This window comes from Talpa occidentalis, unplaced genomic scaffold, assembly GCF_014898055.3.
Source record: "Talpa occidentalis isolate TD23 unplaced genomic scaffold, MPIMG_talOcc4v2.1, whole genome shotgun sequence".
Lineage (NCBI taxonomy): Eukaryota > Metazoa > Chordata > Mammalia > Eulipotyphla > Talpidae > Talpa > Talpa occidentalis.
The window spans coordinates 113,173,831-113,198,651 of NW_026555331.1; the positions used below are offsets into that span (position 1 = coordinate 113,173,831).

General features: G+C 38.5%; 1 protein-coding gene and 1 long non-coding RNA gene across 2 annotated transcripts in view; one reads left to right on the plus strand and one right to left on the minus strand.

The window, feature by feature from the left end:
- GRM3 (glutamate metabotropic receptor 3) overlaps positions 1 to 15,092 on the minus strand; it is a 204,769-nt gene extending 189,677 nt beyond the window's left edge. Inside the window, exon 1 of the mRNA XM_037510752.2 lies at positions 14,774 to 15,092. The gene's annotated coding sequence lies outside the window, so the exon portion shown is untranslated. The remainder of the gene's footprint in view (positions 1 to 14,773) is intronic.
- Positions 1 to 24,821, plus strand: part of LOC129145334 (uncharacterized) — a 443,968-nt gene that overhangs the window by 188,374 nt on the left and 230,773 nt on the right. The window contains exon 2 of the long non-coding RNA XR_008550799.1: positions 6,230 to 6,351. This is a non-coding gene — a long non-coding RNA (uncharacterized LOC129145334). The remainder of the gene's footprint in view (positions 1 to 6,229; positions 6,352 to 24,821) is intronic.

A 24,821-nucleotide genomic window follows, 5' to 3' on the forward strand; every position in this document is an offset into this window, starting at 1 on the left:
TGAACGAATTCAGAAGATCAAAAGAAAAATTGTAAAGAATTAAGTTTCTGAATATAGTTCTTTTCATTGCAACTGACTCTCAAGCTACTGAAATTAAAAGGCTTTTAGTGGGAATAAAACAAACTGTTAAACATTCTGTTCAATAATGCCAGCAAATTGAACCAATATTTGACTATGCCACCAATTTTTATTTTCAACAAAGAACAAAATGTCACTAGTTGAGTTTTTCATTTGCAAATAAAGGAGTACAACATAGTTATTCCAGTTTTTTTAAACGTATTTTTATATATTTTGCACTTTAGTTTTGGGATGATTTCACAAGAGAGCCAGAGTTACCAACTGGTCAATTTCATGAGCTATAACTGTAAAAGTAAAACAAATAACCCTATTAAATATGTGCAGAAGAGCTAAGTAGACACTTCTACAAAGATGACACATAGTTGCCTAACAAGCACAGGAAAAGTGCTCATTATCATGTATTAGGGACATGCAAATCAAAATCACAGTGAGACACCCCCTCATATGCTTGAGAATGGCCCACATCAAAAAGATCAGAAACTGTTAGTGAGAATGTGGAGAAAAAGGAACTCTCCTACACTGTTGGTGGGAATGTAGACTGGTCCAGGCCCTGTGGAAAATAGTGTGGAGGTTTCCCAAGATGTTAAAAATAGATCTATCATATAATGCAGCATTCCTGCTTCCAGGCATCTATCTGAAGAAATCAAAAATCCTAATTCAAAGGAGTATATGCACTGCTATGTTCATTGCAGCGCAATTTACAATATCCAAGCTGTGGAAACAACCTAAGTGCCCAACAACAGAAGAGTGGATTAAGATGTGATGTGTGTGTGTATATGCGTACACACACATACACTATATATGTGTACCCCCACCTCCCACACAATGGAATACTAATCAGCTGTAAAAAACGGTGAACTCTAGTCACTTGCAACAACATGGATGGGGCTGGAGGTATACTAAATAAAATAAATCTGAAGGAGAAAGGCAAATACTGGATGATTTCATTCGTATGTAGAATATAAAGAAACCGAACCAAAGGACCTGACATGAAAGTGGGGGGCGGAGAGGGCCCAGTGGACTATGGTGAAGGATTTATGGTTGCTTAGGTGGAGGGTGTGGTATCGTAACATACATTTTAAGATGTATGAACCTACACTCCTAAATCTTAGACAGTATTGTAAACCACTGTTGCTTCAGCGACAACAAAATAATAAAATAAAAACAACAAATATAATAAAAAAAATCCTGCCAGGTCCAAATCCTAATTATACCCCTACTACATAAACTTGTATTTTATGCCTCAATTTCCTCCTGGAAATGGAAATAACAGTAGTAGCAGGGCTACTTCATAGGGCTGTTGTGAGGATTAAATGAGTTAAGATAGATAAAGTAGATGAGGAATACCTGGCACATAGTAAGTAGTCAATGAAAAATTCTGTTATTGAATATATCCTTATTCTACCAAAAATGCTGTATAGAAAATGTGTGAGCCACTTTTATTTTGAGAAGTATTGTGACAGAGATTGCATGAAATGGAACACCTTGAGGTGTTATTGCTGGCACAGGTGGGAATTAGTATTATCAAATGGAATTTATGAATCTTTTATGAAAATGTCTGAAATGTGTTTCCACTTGTGGGAATTCTGAAGAGGAGGAAATCTGTTAGGCAGCTGACTTGCTTGGGAAGATTACTCGCCTCTCACTTTTTAAGGTTATCTTCTTCTAAATCCTTGCTCATATCTCACTGCTACTGGCCACTGTTGATAATAGGATACTGATTCTGATTTAGGATGCTGAATTATGTCTTCTTTACTTATAAAGTTTATTTACTTAAACTATATGACTAAAAGGAATCTTAAAGCTCAAGTCCCAATTTGAAAGATGGGAAAATGAGTTCTAGGTAACTTCACCACTCTTCCATTCACTCAATAAATATTTATTGATCTTTTATGTGCTACTTCCTCCTATGGCTAATAGTGATACAACTATGATAAGCAGGTAGCATGGTCTTTTTTTGTTGTTGTTAGCACTTAGACAATATTGTGCAGTTATAATAAAACATGATGAAGGGATGTGCAGGTTGCTTTGGGGCAGCATAGCAGGAAGAACTAATCTACTATAGGGGGTCAGAGTGGTATGGAATTCTAATTGAGTCCTAAAAAATTCTAGTTGAGTGAGCCAGTGTTGTGAGAAGTTGCCCACTCCGCGGAAAGGACTGGGGGGAGAGGACAAGACCTGCAAATTGTCGAGTTTCACTGGCAGAAGCATGAATTGAAAGGAATGAGATACAGACCTGGAGACATGTGCATATCATAGTGGGCCAGAAAGCATTTTTTGATTACCCCAAGAGCAACAGAAACTTTTGGGGAATTTTAAGCAGAGAGTAACATGTTAAGATTTGTATTTTCTGAAGCTAATTCTGGTGCTAGCCTGGTGGATGGCTGTAGAGAGGTAAGACAAGAGGCAGTGAGGCTACTGGGTAGCTCTTGCAGAGGCCTGTGGAGAGACCTTGTGACTTAACCTACTGTCTGCAGATTATTGATATAAATCATAATCACATAAGAACTTTTTATTTCATTTCTGCCTGTCAGAGGGTACTCTATTACATTTCCTTTTGACCCACATTCCTAAAAGTTAGGCTTTTTTACTTTCCCCGTTCCCTTTATTAAATCAGAGCTTTGAAAATAGCATACGCTTTTCTCCTATAGAGGAGGAAAATGATTAGCATAATTGTTTTGGCTGGTGTTTTTCATCCAGCAGCTAATTCTTACCTAGCAGGTGCTATTTGTCTTTGTGTCTGTGGGTTCATTCTGTGCCCTCTATTCCCACTGCTACTGCTCTAGTTTAGACCATCGTCACCTCTCACCTGAACCATCGCCATAATGTACTAACTCATCTCCCTGACTCCCAAGCCTTTACTTCCTCATATTTATCTTCACATTGTGCTTAAGGATTCCCTAGCTCTAGCTCTAACCTCTTTCAGAGGTTTCCCTCTGCCTTTAGGAGGAATATTAGCAATTGTATCAACTCTTCGAGCTTTACTTTCTATGCTGCCTCCCATACACTCTACTCTTGAACCAAGCTAGCTGATAAACTGCTCCCCAAATATATTCCACATACTCTCTCTTTACCTTTGCGTAGGTCCAGAATAGTTTTCTTCACTTTTTGTTACCTTAGTCATTTCTTATGGTCCAGGACAGAAGCAACTTTTTTACATGATACCTTTTACTGTTACACCAAATATCAGTACTAATTACCCACACAGGGACCTCACAAGTGAGCTCCTGAAACTTCCTACTGCACTTACACATGTCTGTATTTCATCTCTCCTATAAGATTATAACTTCTTCGGGGGATTCAGTGGCTTTTTCTTCTCTACATCTTCTTCAGTACCTTGTCTAGCATCTTGAAATAGCAGACAATCAATACTTATTAAATTTAATTGATGTAATTTTTCTTGCCAATGTAAAAAAAGTTTTGTATGGAGTTATTTTAAGAGCCACAATATCCATAAAATGGTATTATATATGGATTAAAATTAAGATTGTAACAATTCTTTCTTTTAAAGTATAACAGATGAAGGAGAGAAATAAATTGTTAATATTTCAGTGAAGGAGATGACCAGTGAGTAAATATAAAATTTAAAGGAGTGTTCCTTCACTCATTAAATGTGTGTTGTACACATCATATGTTCCATTCATTATTCTAGACTACTGAAAAAGACAGGTAAGATCTTTGTCCTTTTGGAACTAATTCTGGGCAAGAAGACAGATGGGTGTTATAATCACATCTTAAGTTACTTCACAGACATTGATTTTTGTAAATCTTTATAAAGGTAGCCCCATAATTTTTTTCTGGATTATATAAAAAGTGATAATCTGTTTTAATTGTAGACAATATAATTATACTTATAAACTCCACAAACATCAATTGGTATATTAGTAACTGGGCACTTTACTGAATCCAGGTATTTATAGCTAAGTGGGAAACAACATACACATAAGCAAGTGAATTTATTCCATTCCATTATGTCAAAGTAGGCTTGTAAGGGAGGGAGGATCAGGAAATGTGTCTGCACCTAAGCTCATAGCATCATGAAATGGGCTAGGTCTGCCTCCGAACCGGGAGTTACAGAGGGAGGGAGGGAGGAGGTGGGCCAGGTGCTTAGATGCTTTGGCATCTAAGAGATATTGCTGCATTAGGTCTGATCCACATGCCTAGGATTTTTCTGGCAACAAAGTGGGCATATTTTCGTGTCCCAAAAGCCTTGAGAGAGTCCCAGGGCAAGAGAAAAGAGTGGAGGGACAATGAGAACCCCATTGTGAGCACCTGTGTGGGGTATATTTCTATGAGACACATACTGAGAAGTTGTGGTCAAACAGTAAAAAAATGTGTGCAGAAAACTGAGGTGAGGGACCCCAGCAGTGGGGAAAAAGTCTCAGAATGTGTGCACAAACACACATGTGCACATACACCCGTGCACATGCATAGGCGTGCTCACAAAAACTGCATTGAGAGTCAGCCTTAAAAAAAACTGGAGACTCAGAGGGTTTCACACTCAGGTAAGAGCCTCTTATTTCCTATAACTCTTCTGCCTACATCCTTTCATTCACTCTTCTCCCTCAAGGAAGAGTCAGTCAGAACTTGAGTCGGTGTGAGGGACAGGAAGGGTGAGGGAGCGCCTTGGGAGGGTGGGAGTTTCTTTCTTAACTTCCACTGGAAATAGCCTCCTGCTGGGGACAGAGCTTCAACTTTAAAGTTCAAGCTTTTAATTACTATGTTGGTCTAGGCATACTAATTTTTGAACAAAGACTGTTTGTAATTAAGATTTATTGCTTTATTACATCAGAGTGTGGTATGCTTTTGCTGAATGCATTTTAAAGGGGTAATAAGAAATGAAAATGAATTTGTGATCTGACTCCACGAATTATTATTGTTCTGCACACATATGACTCAGGTCAAAACAATATTTCACTATTCATGCCCACATGTGATGGGGATTGCATAAATGCTTTGGATAAAAATTGCTTCGGTTGGAAAGATGAAAACATCATTAGTATGGGCTTAGATGAGGTGGAATTTGAAATTGGCTGCAAAATACAGGTTTGCAGAATGAAGAAGAAAGTGCATTCTAAATGAAGTGTGACTAGAAAGATGCTCAAATGCCTATTTTATGTACAAACAAAATCTGGCTAGAGGAGAGGCATGGATTAAGAAAGAGTCTGCAAAGATATGTTGAGGACCTATTTGTAAACAATACTCATGGGCAAGCTAAGAGGTTAAAAGTTCCTTTTTAAGGGATGAATTATTGCCTTTTATACAGAGGAATGGAATAAGGAGTCAGTTATTTCCCAGGATTCATCTTATAGGATATTATCTTTTCCCACTCTCCTCTCCCCATCTTTTTTTTTACACCATACCATTATACCTCACAGCACTGTAGCTTGCTTTATTGTCTGAATCTCACTATTTAGTGTATACTGAATGAGAACAAATACCCTTCTAAATTGTTGCTGACTACTATTAAACTCTGGAACAGTAATTGAAGACATAGTAAGCCCTCATTATTTATCTGATAAGTCAATAATAAATGAAGAGGGTGAGACTGGAGGAGGGAAATTGTTGAAAATTAAAGACAATGATGATATCCTAGGCTAAGGGCTTAAGAATAGTGGGAGGGGCAAGAAGATATGGCATGACATGAGTTATGAGGGAGGAATCAAAAGAGGACCAAACAGAAGGGAAATGTGTAGGCAATTCCAAGATTTTGACTTATTTTCTGGAGAAATGATGGTTCCATTCCCAGAATCTGGAAATAAGAAGACAAGAGCTGTTTTGGGGTGGTGATGGGCTCAGCGCTTCTGATGGAGAGAGCCTGGAATCTAAGGGGAGGGTCAGCTGGAGGGGCTTTGATCAGGTATAAGCACTGTGACCTTCACAGAGGTTAAGGAAGGCAGGAAATGCCAGACACAATGTTACTTTCAACAGTTTTACCTGCATGTGCCTGAAATAACCTAAGTTTTTAAAATTCAGGTTTTTTTTTTTTTTTTAATTTTGGGAGAGTGGGGGATAGTGTCTATTTTTTGGCGCATTTCTCTTTGTAAAGTTGATTATTAAGTATGGAACACAAATAACACAAAGAAGTTGCAAGACCTCCTAGGAGGGAAAGTTGGTGGCCTAGTCTAAGCCTCCTTCATTCTCTCTGCAGCATTTTTCCCATGTGGCTCTGAACTCTGCTTAGGAAACTATCTTTGGCAGTATTTGTGAGGATTGCCAGCTTCAGCCAAGCAACCATTCACTTGAACGAAGGAGAAGCCCAGTGGAGAATGTGTAAGTTGCCAAATGAGGTTTTTTTCTCCTGTTCTGCAGATCCGGAGGGCAGAGGGGAGAATTGTGACAAAACAATGTTTTCCCACACCCCTTGTTCACAAGGATATAGCTATAAAGATAATTTGAATTTTAAGCCTGCAGTTATCCAAATCTAGAAGTATTTCTTTCCTGAGAGATAGAAATGTTTTCACTGATGAAAATCACTGTTAATTTTCATTCAGTCACTAGTAACTTTCCTTTGTAATAATGTACCATTGCAATTATAAAAAATAGCAGAAGAGATCAAAAACAAGAATGTTTTCTATTAAGAATATACAGAAGATATATATTGTATGTATTTGTGGATCTTAATGGAATTTACTAAAGACAATAGAAGAAAAAAATCCTTTGCAATGAAAACAATGAGTTATCCAGAAAATGAATCTATTCACACAACTTAGAAAGTGTGCTTTATTGGTTGTGCTTAATTAATTCATTAATTTATACTCAGGGTTGCAGAATTTTAGACAACTGATTAATCCAATTAGAGTGAATTCACTGTGAGGAATTATTTCATGCAAGTGATTCCCTGAGTGTCCTTTGTATGGCTATCATTCAGTGTGCAACTGCCGGCTGAGTTAATGTCCACTCCCTCTCTCCAAGTTCATATATTGAAGCTTTAAACTCATGTGATAGTATTTGGAGATGGGACCTTTGGGAGGTAATTAGACTGAGGTCACGAGGGTGGTTCCTCCCTAATGGGATGAATATCTTTGTGAGAATAGAGAGATCTGAGCACCCCTACTCTACCTCCTCAAGACTCAGGCTTTATCAGAAACTAAGTCTGCTGGCACTTCAACCTTGAACTTCATAGCCTCCAATCTGAAAAAATAAATGTCCTTGGTATTTTATTACAGCAGCTGAAGAAGGTAATGTTTCTTAAACTTTAGAGTGCTTAAGAATAATTGGAAGGTTGTATTTAATATGTAAATTCTTGCACTACAACCTAAAGAGAATTAGTCCCAGTATTCTTAGAACTCAGAAAATATTTGTTGAATTAAATGAAATCCAGTTTAAAACACAAATTGGAAAACAATAAAGCTTAGTTGTAAATAAAACAAATTTTGAAGTGATTCTGGTACAGTTTCTCCTGGCAATTATTTGATGAACATCATTTATAGCAGAGGTGAGCAGATAATGTTTTATGCAGCAGATGGAGAGATGGGAAACAAAGGGAATGACAAGTTGCTTTCACTTAGTCCTTCAACTGTCTCTCTCCTCTCTCCTTCATATTTCCAAACTTCTCCATCTGAGTAGCACACGGTAAGACTGCCAGACTTCTCAACTACATCCCATGGTAAGGAATACATATTTAGGATTTTAGAAGGAAAGAAAGTGGAGAGGCTCAGTACACTTTAGCCTATCAGCCTTACTCTTACCAGAGTTTCATCTGCTCAATAAGTATAAAGATGTTCTATTTCCTCTCAAATTATTGCATTTTGCATGTTCATGACATTGTAGCCAAGGAAAGGCTTTGAGCAGACAAGATTGTGAAAAAGGCAAAAATTATAACTGTTTACTCTGCCACTCCCCATCAAATTGCATGAAGTCAGCTTTTCTGAAAAAATTAACCTATAAATCCAGTGTGTTGAAAGTTAGTGTGCTATGTAATCTAGACATATGTGGTCTTTTGTACTACTTAGACGGAAAACTTTAGGATAAAATTCAGATAATTTAAGTAGTTTTTTTTTTTTTTCTTGTGTTGGGGAAGAGGGAGGAAGTGGGCCTTTTGCCATTCTTCAAAACATTTTTTCCCAAAGGTAGACTTTGAGCAAAGTCTATGGAGTGATGTGTTAGGAATATAAGTCCATGTCTTGGCTCCTTGGTAATTCTGAAGTAAGGTATTGCCTGGTCACTAATATATCTGGATTTGACAGAAATCATTGGAATTATCTTATCAGCATTTAGAGGGTCTTTACTATTTTAGGAAAAATAAGATGCTTCAAAATAGAAACAGATAATTATATTCTCCAGATCTGTTTTTCTCCTTGAGGCAGATACAAATTCCAACTGTTTCTGACCTTATAGTGCCATCTCTAAATTGGCATGCATTTTGACATATTTTGTGAAAGCAGTTTCCATTATGTTACATTCACTAACACATGGTGTTAAGCAAAATACAAAATATTACTAATAATTTATCTGCTATGTATTATTAATAATCAAAAGAAATAGCCTCCACCAGATGGAGGGACAGATCTGTGATAATCATTCACTTTTTTATTTCCATAAAGTACTCTAGCACAAATTAGAGAAAGACTTTCAAAACTCACATTTCAAATATTTGATTGAGTGAGGTGAAACATCCACTAAGACTGTAAGACTCCCATCTGTGGAGAACACCCAAGTCAAAGAATCATGAGATGTGTCTTTCCAGAGCAGCCCTACTGACTGATTCTTCAGGATCACCAAGTCACATGGCTTTGCTTGCCCCTAGTGTGTTTAAAACTGGAACCCCTGAGCCTATCATTTTTCATGTTGTTGCTTTAAGATGAATGAACACCAAGTGTATAAAATGCTGAGTCTCTTACATACAAATGATTGACAGCTTTAGCCAGGTAATTTCAGAATTTGACTAGACTATGGAACATTTTTTACGAGTTTGTTTTCTTGGTGGGAAGTAGTTGGTTCGAGGAGAGAAACATCAACATTTTAGGTCTGACGAGCAGAAATGCTATTCACCTCCATGCTGAGTATTTGTGAGATGATTCCTGTGCTTAATTTTGAAGTCGTGGTGATCATTGAATTCAGGTGGGAGGAAATACATTTCCCTCCCATTTTCATACTTAGTGTTTATCTCTCAACTGGTTAATAAACTTACCACCTTCATAGACTTTTCTGATTCTCAGTTCTAGTTCATTGTAAATACTTTTTTACTTATTTCTTCAGTTGGCATTTCTCTGCCCTTGGAGGAAGCTGTCTGGGGATCGAGTAAGACTGAGCCTGTGCAACCCTATTCTAGGCTCCCTGTCCTTGGTTTCCTTCTTTTATCAAAGCATGTTGCTTGATTTGGAGCTCAGACAATATTTGTTGAATGAAATGAAGTCAAGCATAAAACATAAACTAGAGACAGTATAGCTTAACAGTAAACAAAATAGGACTTAGGAATAAGAAAGTAAGGTTTGAATTATAGCTCTTACATTCTTAACTACCTGAAACGGGGAAAAATTTCTTTCTGGGCTTACATTTCCTTGTTTCTGAAATGGGATCATAGTACCTACATCCTATGGTTCTTGTATTAAATCATGTAATTCATGTAATGTTTTAGCAGAACTCTTAGCACATGACAATTGGTCAATGCTTATCTATTATGTCATTAGCTTTGTTACCTCACAGAAGTCAGTGCAGTGTCTCCATTGAGTGTCAGGATAGCTTATTTATATTTTTAAATCTGAATACATCGGTTAAATGGAGGAATAAATTTTATCACTAGGTTGATAATTCTGCTACCCTCTTCTCTACAAGTTTGATTTTTGAAATGTTTTTAACCTTACTCATGTTTGTCAAATTGTGTATGTGTGTTAAATTTTTTTGTGTCTCCATTTCATATTTTGAATCTTATGTTGGTGATAATAGGTGTACCTAATAGTGTCTATTGAATGATTATTTCCTATCCCCTACCTTTCCTTTCTGATAGTAAGCTCTTTTTAAGAGGAGTGTTCTCAAATTATTATTCTCTTATAACTCTCATGCAACATAGAGTTTCTAGTTTTTTCCAAACTTGTGTCTAACCCCATGGCTTTGTTTGGTGGATACCTATTCTCCTCCAACTGAATTTACTCAAATGTGTCTCTGTGTATATGCAGTGTGTGCACAGGCAATGATTTTTCTGTCTTGTTCTTAAAGTAGATTGTACAATTTGCGTTCCATAAAAAGATTGCTCAGTTGGTGGGGAGATACTCTATTCTGTATAGACACAGACTTCTTAGAATATTTCTGTCCCAGGGAGAAGTCACAAAGAAATTAATGGCCTACTTTTCCTATACCAAGAACATTGATTTCCCCTTTGTTTCTAAGGAAAATCATTGAGGGTGCTCACCACTGTGTGATGAATGGCACTATAAAAACACTTTGGGGTTTCAGGAAAGAGAACACTGGTTAAAAAATTATTTATTCCAAGCAGTCAAATTTTATTTGCTGAAAAACATATTTAGTTTTGGAATGCCATCTATTCTCACTTTCCTTAACTTAATCCACATGAATGTTTTAATGTGCCATCTAAAACTCAGTAAGCAGTAAAGAAGATAGCATAAAATTGTTTTTAGTTGCTAATTTACTTTACTCTTAGTCCTATATTGTGGATTTGCCAAGTGTTCCTAGGTACTTATTTCCAGAATTATATAATTTACTCCTCTACTGTCTAGCATAACTTGCATTTCAGTGTCTGGGACTTGAAGAAACAATTGAGTGGGATGGTGAGTCTACCAAGAAAATTGCCAAAAAATTTTAAAGAAGCCTCCACATGGATGTCTTGGAATTAGATTTAAAGTGAACAAAGTGAAAACCTGTTTCTCTCTTGTGGTTAATTCAGGTCTTTCTATTTTTAAAGTAACCTTCACATATGTTACCTCCATATAGAGCTAAATATATTCCGTATTGATCTATGCATGATTTGAACTTACTTTTCAGTGTACAACATAGGGTAAATTCCGACTTAATTCTAATGACTTTTCAGTTTGTTTTAGTATAAAGGGCTACTGTGTTCTAATAGAATTGCTATATTGTGTTAATGTATGCATCCAAATTATATACATTATTATATTCTTGGCACATACTATTAATTATGGAAATCACTTTCATTTTAATAGTGGAATTTACATGACAACAGCGTCTGGGATTCAGTGGAGCATCAAACCAGCATGTCACAGAATTCTCTTGTAGTGTGTGCGTTGACAGGGTTTTGTTGATATGAAATTTGCACTAAAAATATCTCATAAATGTGCACCCACATAGAACATTACTTAGAAGGGATCATCTCAGTATTCATAAAGGTCATTAATGTCAGTAAAGGAAATTTCCCTCACACTTACATTCATGAAATAAATTATGAGGAACATATAATCATATAATATTTATAAATGATCTAGAAGTTGTTTTAAACATTTAGAAAAGATTTACAGATATTAAGCTACTATCTTTGTGTTCTCTCATGGCTGTGTAAAGTTTGTCTTCTAATAAAGTCCTATATAAATGTTGGATAAAGACTTTAAATCCTGCAAGTGAATGGACTGGATGAGAGAGGTTGTAATAGACAATAACACGAGAAAAAACAGAATCTGAGAAAGGTAGACAATATCATGGCAAAGTTCTTAATAGGGAAAACTATTTGACTGTAAAGTCCTACTTCAAATGTGCTGGAAGTAGTCATTTAAAGTCACACTGGACTGAAGTATTCCAAAATACAATATGCCGTGGGCCCAAAACTATGTAAGACATGGAAGGAGGGGGTGACCTAATAGTTTCGACAGTCCCCATGATTGCTATGATTGTACTCATTTTATGTGTTCAGTCTTGGTGGATAATCTTCTATCATTTTATGCTACTTCTTGGGAAAAATTTTCACAAATTCATCTAATGCACAATTGAGTACATTTAACAGAAGAATCTCAGAAGAGATGAAATTGTACTATAAACTCAGACTAAAATAGCAAAGCCTGTGAGGCACCTGTGAGCAACAATGACTCCTTTTTTTGGGAGTTACCCCTGGAGCAAACAATTCTCATCCTAGACCTCTGACCATATTCGGACATGCATAAATGCATCCAGTCCTCATGGTTTTCAATGGAAATTAGGTATTATTTTTCTTTTCTTTAATGCTATCTTGGGATGATGTTGAGTGCAGGACAACATGCTGTAAAATTTCATCCCCAGGCCTAATGGGGTATATTTTGGCAGGAGTTAGCCAGGACTCTGGGGAAAAAAAAAAATCATGCACCATTTTGTAAATAATACCTATTAGAGGAATGGACAGAAAGGACAAAATAGTTTAATTTGAAAAAAAAAAAGTTTGCCATAAAACTGGAAAAAGAAATGGTTACCCAGGGAAGTTGTAAAAATGTTATTGCTGGGAATCTTTTGTTTTTTTAAGACAAACTTCAATCATCTTCCATGAAGTAAAGAAGTGAGGCATGTCACCTTTTGACAATTATCCTAGTTCTTTCATTTAAAAACAATATTAATTTAAACTTTATTACAAATAAAGATCACTTAATATTATGTCATCTTTGCATTTCTGCAACTTTTAAATCATAGTGACAAAGGCAGAGATGGGCTCACTATTTTGATGTTTGGAAATTATTGGGTGATTCACCTGATTCCCATTCATTTCTTTACAAGTGTAAACCATAACTTAAAAAAAAAAAATAGATCTCACTCATAAAAGAGTGGTCCATAGAATATATTTCCATTATTTATACTATCTTCTGTTGCTGTAGCTCTTCATATATTTCCTCAACTAATTACATTCCTGAATTGTGAAATATATTCCTAAATTGTGAAAAATACCATTCAATTTAAATAGAGAGGTGCTTCTCTTCCCTTAGTTCCCAGATTTAACCTAGTTCTTTGTTGGCATAATTTTCTATTTATGTTTCTCATTTCATTGGCAAGGAACTAGCTGATTAGAAAGAGGTTTTATATCTAGATGTGAGGGGTTGACAGTGGGAACTTAATTCAGAAAGATACCCTTACCACTTATTCTCTTTAGTCAAAGGATGTAGCCAATGTGAAATTTTCATTATTTTACTGGTGAAAATACAAGTTTCAGGACTTTTCAGTACCCATCCTGAGCACCTTGTTACTGGAACCTCAAGGCTACCTTAGGGTGTGCCTATAAAAAAAGTCGTGTATTCTTGCTGGGCAATCAGAATATGAAAGGCTAGACAGCTGGAACCTACAGGTGTGAGAATTCTTTGTAAATACAAGACAGTGCCATTATGAAAGGGATAAATATCACTTTATTAGGGTCCCATGTAGAACAGCTTCCAAAATCTATTCAAATTTTGGGGGTTGTTTTGAGAGAAAACATGTATGACACTATAAAATCACTAATAGAGTGTCCTAAACATCTTTAGTACAAAATATACTATCCACAGTTTAGTGTAACAGCAATCTAATTGTTTTTAGTCACACCTATATTAAATACATTTGCACAAACAGTTCAGGCTGCAGGCATAAAAATATGTGATCAGATCAACCAAAGCACCCCTAGATTTAGGTAAATGAATGTTATTTTATCTCCAAATCCTTGTTTCCTTTTCCTCCCAAAGAAACACAATCCAATTGTATTGAATGGTTCCATGAGCAAGTAGCACAAGTAAATTTAAGCAAAGAAAGTATTTAAGCAAAGATCTATTGTTGAGGTCCATAGTTCCCACTCACAATTAGCCTCAACTTTGAATTTATGATATCTAGCTATCTCTATTATACCTCAAATATTGCACTGTTCAAATAACTGGGAATATTTTATTAGGGAATTAGCTGAGCACTTCCCCATAAATCATCATTAGTGTACACTTTTATAACTTGCTATCGAAATTTATCATGCTTTAAAATATTTAGAGGGCAGGGGCATGCCCCTGGAACATATCCACCTGAAAGTGCACGTTTGCTAGCCCAGGGAAGGAACTAGAAGGGAATCTAAATGAAATCCTTACGAAACAAAGCTTATTGGATAGATCACCTAGTCTATTTCTGGATCGCGATTCTCCCGCCCTCTCTGAGTTATCTCACTGTCAGATAAGAAAATGGAACAGGATCGATGAAGAGATATGCTCCCAGTCTGGCTTTTCGATTTTTTTGTTCAAGCCAAAAGGAGCAAAGGGCATCGACTTAGGGCTCCTTTCCAAGCGTGCTTGCAGGAGAGTGAAGCTCTGGCTGCCTTTGGTTTGCGAGCTCATCCCGGCTGCACCAGGGATCAGGTCCCTCTGACCGCAGCCCACCTCGCCCCGCAACCTCCACACCCACATGAAACCACCAGTGTGGCAGTCAGTCAGCACACGTTGGTCTGTGCACAAAACCGAAGAAGCTTCGGAATAGAAACTAATCGTGAGCCCAGAGCAGCATTGGAGGTGGCTGACCACGGAGATAGCCTTTCGGCGGGTCTACCAGCGCTGGTCCCTCCACCTCTCGCACCCTGACCGCAGATCTGTGCCCTAAAACCTGCCTCCCTCCGGGAGACAGACGTGCGTACACACACACAAACTCTCACGCACACCCACACCACCTCTGCCCGCCCGTCCTCCCCACCCCGGGGCAGAGCTGTGGGGACTGGTCCGTGGTCTGCCTCAACTTTCCCTGCTGCGTCTGCCCCACGCGGTACCTAAGCCTCCACGCCCTCGCTGGCCTCTCTCCAGAGGTGCGCGTCCTCCTCCGGGGCCCTTACCTCGCATCCCCAACTCCTGGCAGGGACTGGAGCTGCCCGAGGTGGCAGCCGCGGCGGCTGAGCCTGCACCCGGGCTCTGGCTCATGGTTGGTCCTCCTCATCCGACACAAAAGATGTAGCTTGCTGGCTTTGTCTTTTCCAGATCCAAGGGAGAACTTATTTTGCCCCCGAAATGGCCAACTTGTGCGCGCCGCTTCCTGTCACAGTGCCCCCTGCACCCGCCCCCTCCCGACTGCGCGCTGGACCGCGGCCCGGAGCCTCCAGGCCTCCGAGTCAGTGGGGAGTGGGGAAAAGGAGGCTGGGAGGAGGAGAAAAGGGGGAGGGTGGGAAAGAGGGGACCCTGTGGTCTTCCACGAAGGGGAGGGGAGCGGCTCCCAGACGAGTACCTCTCCTCTCCTCCGCCTTCTGGGCAAACCCACTTCCCAGGCGCGGCAGCAACTTTCCTTCACCTTGGCCAGGCTGGAACCGTAGCATCTACCTGGGAGGCTCTGGGCAGAGGCACGGACCTTCTGGCATTCTCTCCTCCTCGTTCCCTCTCTCGCCTTTCTTTCCTCCCTCTCTCGTTCTGCCTTCCCCGTCCCCCCTCCCTTTAGAGGGGTGTATCTGCAGAGTCTTTAGCGAGCCAGGGTACCTAGGCAAGAGGATTATTATATGGAAAGCCAGGGCGATTTTGCAGGCAGCTTCGCCTTACTGTTTGAAATCCTGAAGCAATGCATGCAATGCTTGGTGATTTGGGAGGGGTGGGTGAAGGGGCTCTAACTTTGAGGCTCTGCTAGAGCTCTTCGCCTGCGGGAGAGCGGGGACTAGTAGTCCTGAAAGAACTCTCCTGTCGTCCGGGAGCAAGGGACTGACCACAGCCTGGAGGAGGAAGGGAGAGCAGGAGCAGAGAGGGACGAGCCAGCCTAGGAGGCCGGTGTGCGGCTCTGCCCCACACACCGCTCAACTGCACATTGCGAGCCCCTGGAGAGGGTTTGTGCAGAGCAATCTCTGGGTCAGGAGGGAGGGAGACGCTCCTGTTTCCTAGCAACCCTCATCAATCTTCTGGGGATAGCTCCCTCTGAAGGAATTCGATTGGACGGCCCCCGGAGGGAGGCCACGCCCCTTCAAGAATGCTGGGCTGCTGCTTTTTCGCATTCTTCCAAATTTCTTGGGTGGAATAAGATTAGAAGGGAGTGCTGAATTGTCTTCTTTCTTATCCTCCTATGCTGCCACACCGCCCCCCCCCCATCCCGACCCTCCCTTCCACCCCCACTATAGTCCTTCTGGTGGTTAGCAGACACTGGCAATGTTCTTTACAGAATCTCTTCTTTCTTCATAAAATTAAATAAATAAATACAACCCTTAAATCGGTGACGTAGGCACAAAAGAGAAAAAGGCACAGGGAAATAGCTTTAATAGGCTCCGAGCTACAGATAAAATCCTAAAGGTAAAATTCCAGGCTTATTTCTATGTTTAGAAACACATTGTGTTTCATTGCAAAATCAAAACTTCACTGTCATTAATTTTTCCACCCTGATATACTACTTCGTGTTAACCAAGGACTGAGTTATTTGTAGTCAGAGACTATTAAGCTTAATGCTTTAATACTACATTTTTCTTAAATATTTAATGTTAAGTTGCTTAACAATTGCCTTCATTTGTAACCTAGCCAGAACATTTACACCACAGAAACAATTGTACCACTGGTTCTTTTAGAAGACATGTGGACATGTATATTCTATTGTGAATGCAACTAAAACCAGAAACTGGAGTATATTATTGAACATTAAAATCTTATTAAATAGTGAAAATCTAAAAGCGCTAGGAGTTCCCCTTCCAACACCAATCTTACTGGGATGCAATAGCATTGTCAAAATAAAAGCAAAACCACTCTTCCTTTGTACTTCATTACTATTATCTAACGTGTACTCTCACCACCAATACACCAGGCTTTCATGAGAGAGAATTTTCATAGCGTCTGCCCAGTAGACAGCTGTACACGATGGAACACTGACACAACACATTGAAGGCTGCAAGGGCTTCAGATACTCATGTAGCCATGTTGGCATCTGTTGGTTCTTTCAGAATGTTCCAGGAGGTTTCTTTTGCTCTTCCATAGCTTTTATCAAAATCAGGTGAGACTGGGAGAAGTACATGAGCTCTCATGTTTTCATCTCATTAAAAAAGCTGTGTTTGCACAAAAGCTAGCGGTGATGTGTCGGCCCAGTAGTATGATCCATGATCCTAGTCTGTATCCAGACTCTCTGACACACTAAGGATGGTGAAATACAGAAGCACATGATCAATCTGTTACCAGATTTGGCCTTATAGGACATATTCTCTTTTTTCCCCTACCACACCCATTCAAAGAAATGATGAAGATAAGAGCTGTTCATCCAGTGGAAGCATATTGCCTGGACTTAAATAATTATCTTTCATCACTCCTTACTATCTCTCAGTTTATAAAATGAGAATACTTGCTTATCCCCCAGAGTTATTTTGACGATTACAAAGTACCATGTAAACAACATCAAAGGATTCATTACTACTGTTAGCGTCTAGTTAGCTAATAGTGTTTTCATTATTGATACATATATTTAATTGAAGGTAATTAATCTTGGATTTTAATTTTTTCCTTTGCATTTAAATTCAATTCATCGTTGACTGGGAACATAGCTTTAACATGCATAATTGTTGTTCATGTGTACTTGGATGTTTTCAAGTTCATATTTATCTTTGTCAAATTTTTTTCCAGTTAAACACTAAGTATTTGAACACTTAGGCCATCTTTTTAGTTCTTAATTTTTATTAGTTTAATCAAATTGTATGACCCTATTCATATTTATTTGTGTAATTAATTGATATTTCTTCTTAGGGAGCTTTATAGTAGTGCCCTCACTTTATAGTGGTATAATGCTGTTTTAGTACGTCTCATAAAGCAGGCCATCCTTCACTGAGAGTTGCTGTGCTGTTGCCATTAATTACAAATAAAATGTCTTACTTGTCCCCATTCTGAGTTTATTCTCACTAGCATTCCCTTTGGAACAAATCCTCATTGGCTACATTCAGGAATCAGTTTCTTTGCTGATTTCTCCTACCAATCACCATTTTGCACTTATTTTTCTTATGTGTAGGGTGATCAGGCTTTTTGTCAGGAGTAGTTCTCATTTACATTTATTGTCTCATTCACAGTGCTCATTTTATTTCTTAGAAATGTCAGGTTTGGGCATTAAAATATATGATCATTTGAAACCTCTAATCATCTGGCCAGTATCTCTTGCTGACCCTTCCTAGCTCTAACTACTAAGTTCCTCTGTTTCACCCTTTTTCCAGGAGAGGAATGATCATTTCTGCAGGCCTAGTATGTCTTTGTAACTATATAATATGCATATAAAATGCTAAATTTTATCTTTATTTATAGTTATCCCCTTGTTACTTTCAACTTTTTTTCAAAATATGTTTCTCCTTGAATCATCTGTGAAGTCAAACTTTAATTTGTTTCACAATATAAAAATAGAAATATTCGGATCTTAATTTCAGTGAAGCTTTAAGACAAGAAGGCCAACTACTCCATATTCCAAAGTGAAAATTGCCAGACCTCTGTGCTGAATTTGCGTGGAGTATCTCTAAGCTTAGTGAATTATGCAAGAGTGAAAGTCCTAGATGCTTAGAGAGGTAGGAAATTAGGGTTTAGAGAGTTTTTGATGTGCTCTAAGTATTCAGGACCAGAAAGGGGTGTGTGTGCTTTCTCCTCATTTCTACTCAAGTGAGGGGTGTTGCTGCTACAAGGTAAGGATTGCTGTGTTTCCCTGGATTTAGGGGGTATAGGAGGTAATAGAATGCTTTCTAGTGCACAGCGTGTATACATATCACAAAGTGTGTGTATACTGTGCATATCTGTCCCCTCAGAGCAGGAAGAAGCCTGAAGTTAAAGTGCAGAACTTCAGGGACCTGAGGTAGGATAGCAATTGTCCAGTCAGGAAAGTGTCACCAGAATCAGGGCAGTCTGCAATGAGCAAATATATAAAAGGCAAGAACTCTGTGTAGACATTTGAATGAACAGAAGAGTGAACTTGTTAGGTAACTAAGGCTCCATCTATGGCAGGTAAAAGGGGCTGATTTCCTATGCAAGGGTGTGAGTACAGAACAGAGGCATTTTCTCTCATCCTAAGGAGAAAGGCTTAGTGGAGAAATATTGGATCCACAGAGGGAAGTCTGTGGAGGGCTCAGGGCTTCAGTAACTGACTGTGCAGATTGTGCTCTGGGCAAAGGCATGGAGCTGAAGGTGAGAAGGTGCTGCTTGGCTGGGGCTCCTGGGCCTGCTCACAACAGCCTGGTGGGAGGGTGCCTTTCAGTAATTCATCAAAGCGGAGGGGGCAGCTTTTTAAATTTGCTTCCAGGGAGCTAGCAATAGAGATCCCCAGAACCCAAAGGTCTTCAAAAAATGACTAACTTGGGATCAGGATCAACTTTGAAAACCATTAAGCCCAGGGAAAAGCAATGCCCAATCAGTCCTGATCAAATAAGCCTTTTCTTGTCCCCACAAACCCTTTATCTCTGACCTCTTCAATTTGGAGGGACCAAAAGCTCTACCTGCTGTTGAGGGCCAGGGAGGATGAGGATGAGGAGCTGGGAGAGCAGAGAAGGACTTGCCGGTCCCATTGCAGGCTTCCCGTCTGCTGCCCACCCAGGTTAGGGAGGGAAGAAGCTGTAATTTACATAGACAATGGAATTTTCATCATTTCTCTGCATTGTACCCAATTGTCCTCTCTACCTCCCCCCCTCTCCCGCCATGTATGTGTGTATTTTGGCTACAGTGGAGGAAGGAATTTTCATCTGGGAACAATATGAAAGGCACAGGCTTCGAATTACATTGAAGGGGATAGAAAAGAGCAATAAACTCTTGTTCTGCATATTGCACAGTTACACCTGAATTAAGGTTGGTTCTAAACTTGAATGTTCAAATATAAAATTACCTATCACTAACATATGGCCTCTTTGGAAGAATTTACTTCCCAGTCTTTAAAATAAACATCAGTGAAGATAAATAAAATATAAAAATTAATAGTAGAGGCCTCCCTGGTGGTGCAGGGGTTAAAGTCTCACCATTATCAAGCTATCACCAGCCACTGAGGCATGAGTTTGAACCCTGGCCAGGGAGTTCTACCTACATGGCGCAGCAATGCCTCACCTGCTGCTCCCCTCAGCAGTGTATTTCAGTAGATCTGCCTGTCCTGCTCCCCAATCTGTCTTTGGTGAATCCTCTCATGCCCCTGCACTTTTGGCCTGTACCCCAGTTCTTGTATGTGTAAATAAATAAAAATAAATCTTTAAAAAAATAAGCAGTGATAGAATTTGTAAGTTCTTTTTTTTTTAAGGATTTATTTATTTATACAAGAACTGGGGTACAGGTCAGAGGTGTGGAAGGGTGAGAGGATTCACCAGAGACAGAGCAGGGAGCAGAACAGGCAGACTGACTGAAGACACTGCTGATGGGAGCAGCCTGCAAGGCAGGAGAGGTCTGCCACGCCATGTGTTGCTCTCTGGCCGGCTGGGAATCGAATCCATGCTGCAGAACCTGCAGACAACTTCACAGCACAGTGCTCGACCTGCTGCGCCACTGGAGAGGCCCAGAATTTGTAAGTTCCGTGAAAATACTCATCATAAGAAATTGAAATACTTCTTTGTCTTCCCCATTAGACTGAAAGTTTCATGAGGACAGGCACTTTGACTATTATGCTTACCATCATTTCTGATACTTATTAAAATGATATGGGTGTGTTTTGGGGGGAAGGGGATAGGAGGAGAAAACTTGCTTAGTAGACATTTGATGAGTGAAGGAATTAACCTTTAAAGATGAAAGACCCTATTGATCTATAGTTTTGTGAGTCAACTGACTCCTGGATACCTGTGATTCCACTTGTCTACAATGGAGGAATTTGGAGTTGTTACTCTGGTTACCTACTTCATGAGGGGAGTGGGTGTTGGTGCTATCACTTTTCTGTCTCCAGTGCCTGAAACTTCCTTAGAGTATTCTAACACCTTCCAAGGGATTTTCTCAATTTTTTTTTTCATAAAAAGCAATCATCTTGGTTTTAGGTATTTGAAGGTTTTTTTTTTTTTTTTTTTTGTGGGGGATGGAAATAACAGGATCTGATGAAGGTTATGAGCATTATAGAAGACATAAGGCCTTTGGGCACAGCTTCTGCTTGGTGGAATTAGTTTGTGTACATAATGTATAGTAGAATCACTGCTATTTATCTGGACATGTGCTGCTATTCTGAATGAATATGAAAAGCACAGACAAAAGAAAGTTCAGAAGAAGGGAAAATCTGTCAACTGAAGTTGCCTTTCTACCTATAAAATTGTTCCTTACAGAATTTGGTAAATATTTATAGTGTGTATATTGTGATATAACATAAGTTGATGTTATTTATTTGGGTCTTATGTTGATTATTTCCTTTCTGAAAATACAAATCCATTTTTTTGTACATGGACATGATGGCATATTGATTGGGTTATCCCTAAATCAGCCATTCAGTTCAGAGAAAATTCCTATTAACTTATGTATGTATTGTGGATGCAGTCACTTTTGAGTCACTTTTGTGCAAAGTACTATCCCAAGTACCTAGGATACCAAGAAGATAAAGTGGGGTCCTGCCTTTTGAGATTCTTTTTTGATAACAGTGAGCAGAAATGTCAACAAATCATTAAAAATACAATATAATGAAGATGAGAGGTCATTTTGGAGGAAGAGTTGTCTAGTGGAAGTGACCACTGTACATTATTCAAGATAAAAATCCTGATTTTAAATGGATTTGACATTGAATATGATGGTTAAGGCAAGGGAAACCTGCTGTTCCACGAGTACCCCACTTCAGCACTACACTTTGAAATACACTGGTGTGAGAAAGGGGAAGCATATCACTTAGAATTGTTTTTAGGCTGCAATGACAGCTCAAATGAATAGTAATTTCCTAGATTGTTTATTTTCACATAGCAAGACTATGGAGACCGGTGATCTTTGTTATTGGTTCAGTCACTCAGTGTTGTCTTTTTTCTCTTCTTGCAATGTTGCTGCTTTGCCTCCAGTTAATCACATCACCCACTTAGTGGCAGGGAAAAGAAGGAACAGCCCTGCTAAGCAATATTTACCCTGTGTATCAAGAATGTATAATTTTTTTTCCAAACCACATAGAATAGTATCATTGATATTTCACTGTACACACCTGTTCACATGACTGCTCCTTGCTACAAATTAGATTGGAAACATGTCTCTTTAGTGTACGGCATCAAGAATGGGTGAACAGGAATGACTGTTGGGTCTGTCAGCCCATCATGTTTGACTTGGGGAGCAATCTCCCTGCTTCCCTAGCCTTAAGCCTTTCCTATACTTGAAATACTTTTCCTACCCATAATGTAAGTGTTGACTTGAAAATGTGGTGAATTTTCATCACATGAATACATCTTTTATGAAAGGGACAATGTTTGTAGTTGAGTACAAGATAACTTTTTTTTTTTTTCAAAGTCAACTATTGTAGTAACTGTACTTAATTACATTAGTACCTGGCTCTTTATCAAAAATCAATAAATATTTCCATTATAGGATCTAGAACTTGTTTTCAACAGGCAGCACAATTTCACATTGGGCTTAATAAACTTAACCGGTCTTGATTGTTTATATGAATTTTCTCTTAAAATTCCTTTTAGATCAAAGAAGTTACAGCCTTAGTCTTTATATGGATTGTCTTAGTCTTTATAGCATGAACAAATTGCTTTTTCTACTTTATGCCTAAAAGCATGCCTACTCATTGTTATAGATAAAGGCACATTCAAGGACCTGGTGAAAATGACCACCAAAAGCAAATTAATAACAGAAATATGGAGCCTGAAGGAGTCACAGTGTCAGTAGTTAGGACCTAAAAATTATGCACCCTTTTAAAGAAAGTCCTGTTGCAATGCAAACTACTTGTGTTGATGTGACATATAAATTCCAAACACATATATGCCACTAGAGCCACTTGGGAGAATGTCCAATAAATATTAAATGTATTTTAAGTATGTAAAAGAAATGTGCTGACTCTTGAAGCATGAATGTGGCACACTGAGATACATCTAGTGGTCTGTTCTCAGGGATTCATTGAAAAATAAATATTCATTGAGGGTCATCTCCATGCCAGGTATTGTGCTATGTGCTGAGTATGCAAGATAGATTAATTTAATAAAGTTCTTGGTGTTGTGGAGCCCATAGACAGTGAAATGCTTTCAATCAATATGGGACTTTATTTTTAGGAATGTTCCAACCGTAACCCTTATGGCTGGGAGATGTCATAAGCTCTCAGTAGTACACCAGGTTTTGTTTCTCTAATTTACAATATTCTGTTTTTTAATTTATTTTTATCTTGCTACAAAACAAACAAGAAGTTTTATTTCTGATCTCTATTTTTTTAAGATTTATTTATTTATGCATATAAGAATTGGGGTACAGGCCAGAGGTGTGTGGGGTGAAAGGATTCACCAGAGACAGAGTGGGGAACAGAACAGGCAGACTGACTGAAATACACTGCTGAGGGGAGCAGCAGGCAAGACAAGGGAGGTCTGCTGCACCATGTGGGTAGCTCCCTGGCCGGGGATATAACTTGTGCTGCAGTGGCTGCAGATATCTTCATAGGTTGTGTCTTAACCCCTTGTGCCACCAGGGAGGCCCTGATATCAACTTTTAATCTTTCATATGTTTGAACAATATTTTGTGAGTTCTTCAGTTTTCATAAGCAAATCTGTTTTTTTTAGTGTGAATGGCATTGTGCCTGCTAGCGAAAAGTTTGCTAAAAGAAAAGCCAAGATCCTGAACAATAAAGAAATTGTTTAAATGAAGGGGAAACAATTAGAAGAGGAAATAATTTGAGTGAAATAATCATATAAATATAAACGTAAATATTAAAATTTGTCATTTCTAGGCCAGAATTAATAAAATAAGTTCAGGATTTCAGGAAGGTTTTTTTCTAAGATAAAACATGTTGTGCTTGAATTATCTTAGCAAATTGAGACAGAACCTTAATTAGGTAATTGTTTCTGTTCTCTGGTTTAGTTTGGTAGTGGAGATTTAGTCATTGAGGGCGTGATACTTCAATTAAATATAGTGCCAAATTAGTTATACCTCATACAAATTACAAATACATCTATAATGCTCAAATTAGGCTATCTCAGATGGCAAAGAATGATTAGATTAAAGTTTTGGGGTAATTCTTATTAAAATTATGTGTCAGTTATAATTTTTGATGGTTTATTATTTTACCTAAAGCATAATTCTTTTGATTCTAAAAGCTGTAGGACTGATATACTTCTATATTTGCAATGATTAGAGTGTAAAGAAAATTTGTTGTTCTTAAGGTTTGCAGGGAGGGAAGATAGTGCAAATTTCTTTCTCTGCTCTTATTTGAATTATTTTTGTTCCTTAGTTTACCCCGCCCGCCCCCCCAATGATAATAGCTCTTGTCCATCCTCACCTTTACCCACCATAGTCTAAGATGCAAATGGACTTCAGTTTCCTACATTGAAGTTTCAGGAATACATACAGATCAGAGAATTGCTAAGTAAGAGCAGTGAAATACTCATGAAGTCAGCCAGTCTAGTGTTTACCAGGATTTTCCTTTTTTTGCTGCCCAGACCCCATGTCAGATGAAAGTGCAGCTGGTCTGTCTGAATTTTCAAAGGTGTATCTGAATTCTGTTGTCAATTGTAAATTAATTGTCTTTTCCACTATTCAAGGAGAATATTTGTAATCCTGTGACTAAGAGCAACTTTATTCTGGGAGCCTCCACTTATCCTTGCTATTTTATATAGATAATAGAATTCAGGCAAAGTAAAACATTCAAAAGTTGTTTTATTATAAGATAAAAACTGCTGATCTCTATTTTTCATTATTTTCATTCTTGCAGAAATAGCCATGGTAAACCTGTAAAACTCATGAAGTCTTCCTCAGAGGCCTCTCAATATTCACATTCTTCCTTTGAATAGCATTTTGAATTTTCAAAATGTACATTTAAATTTTACCGTGTCCCTTTTAGTT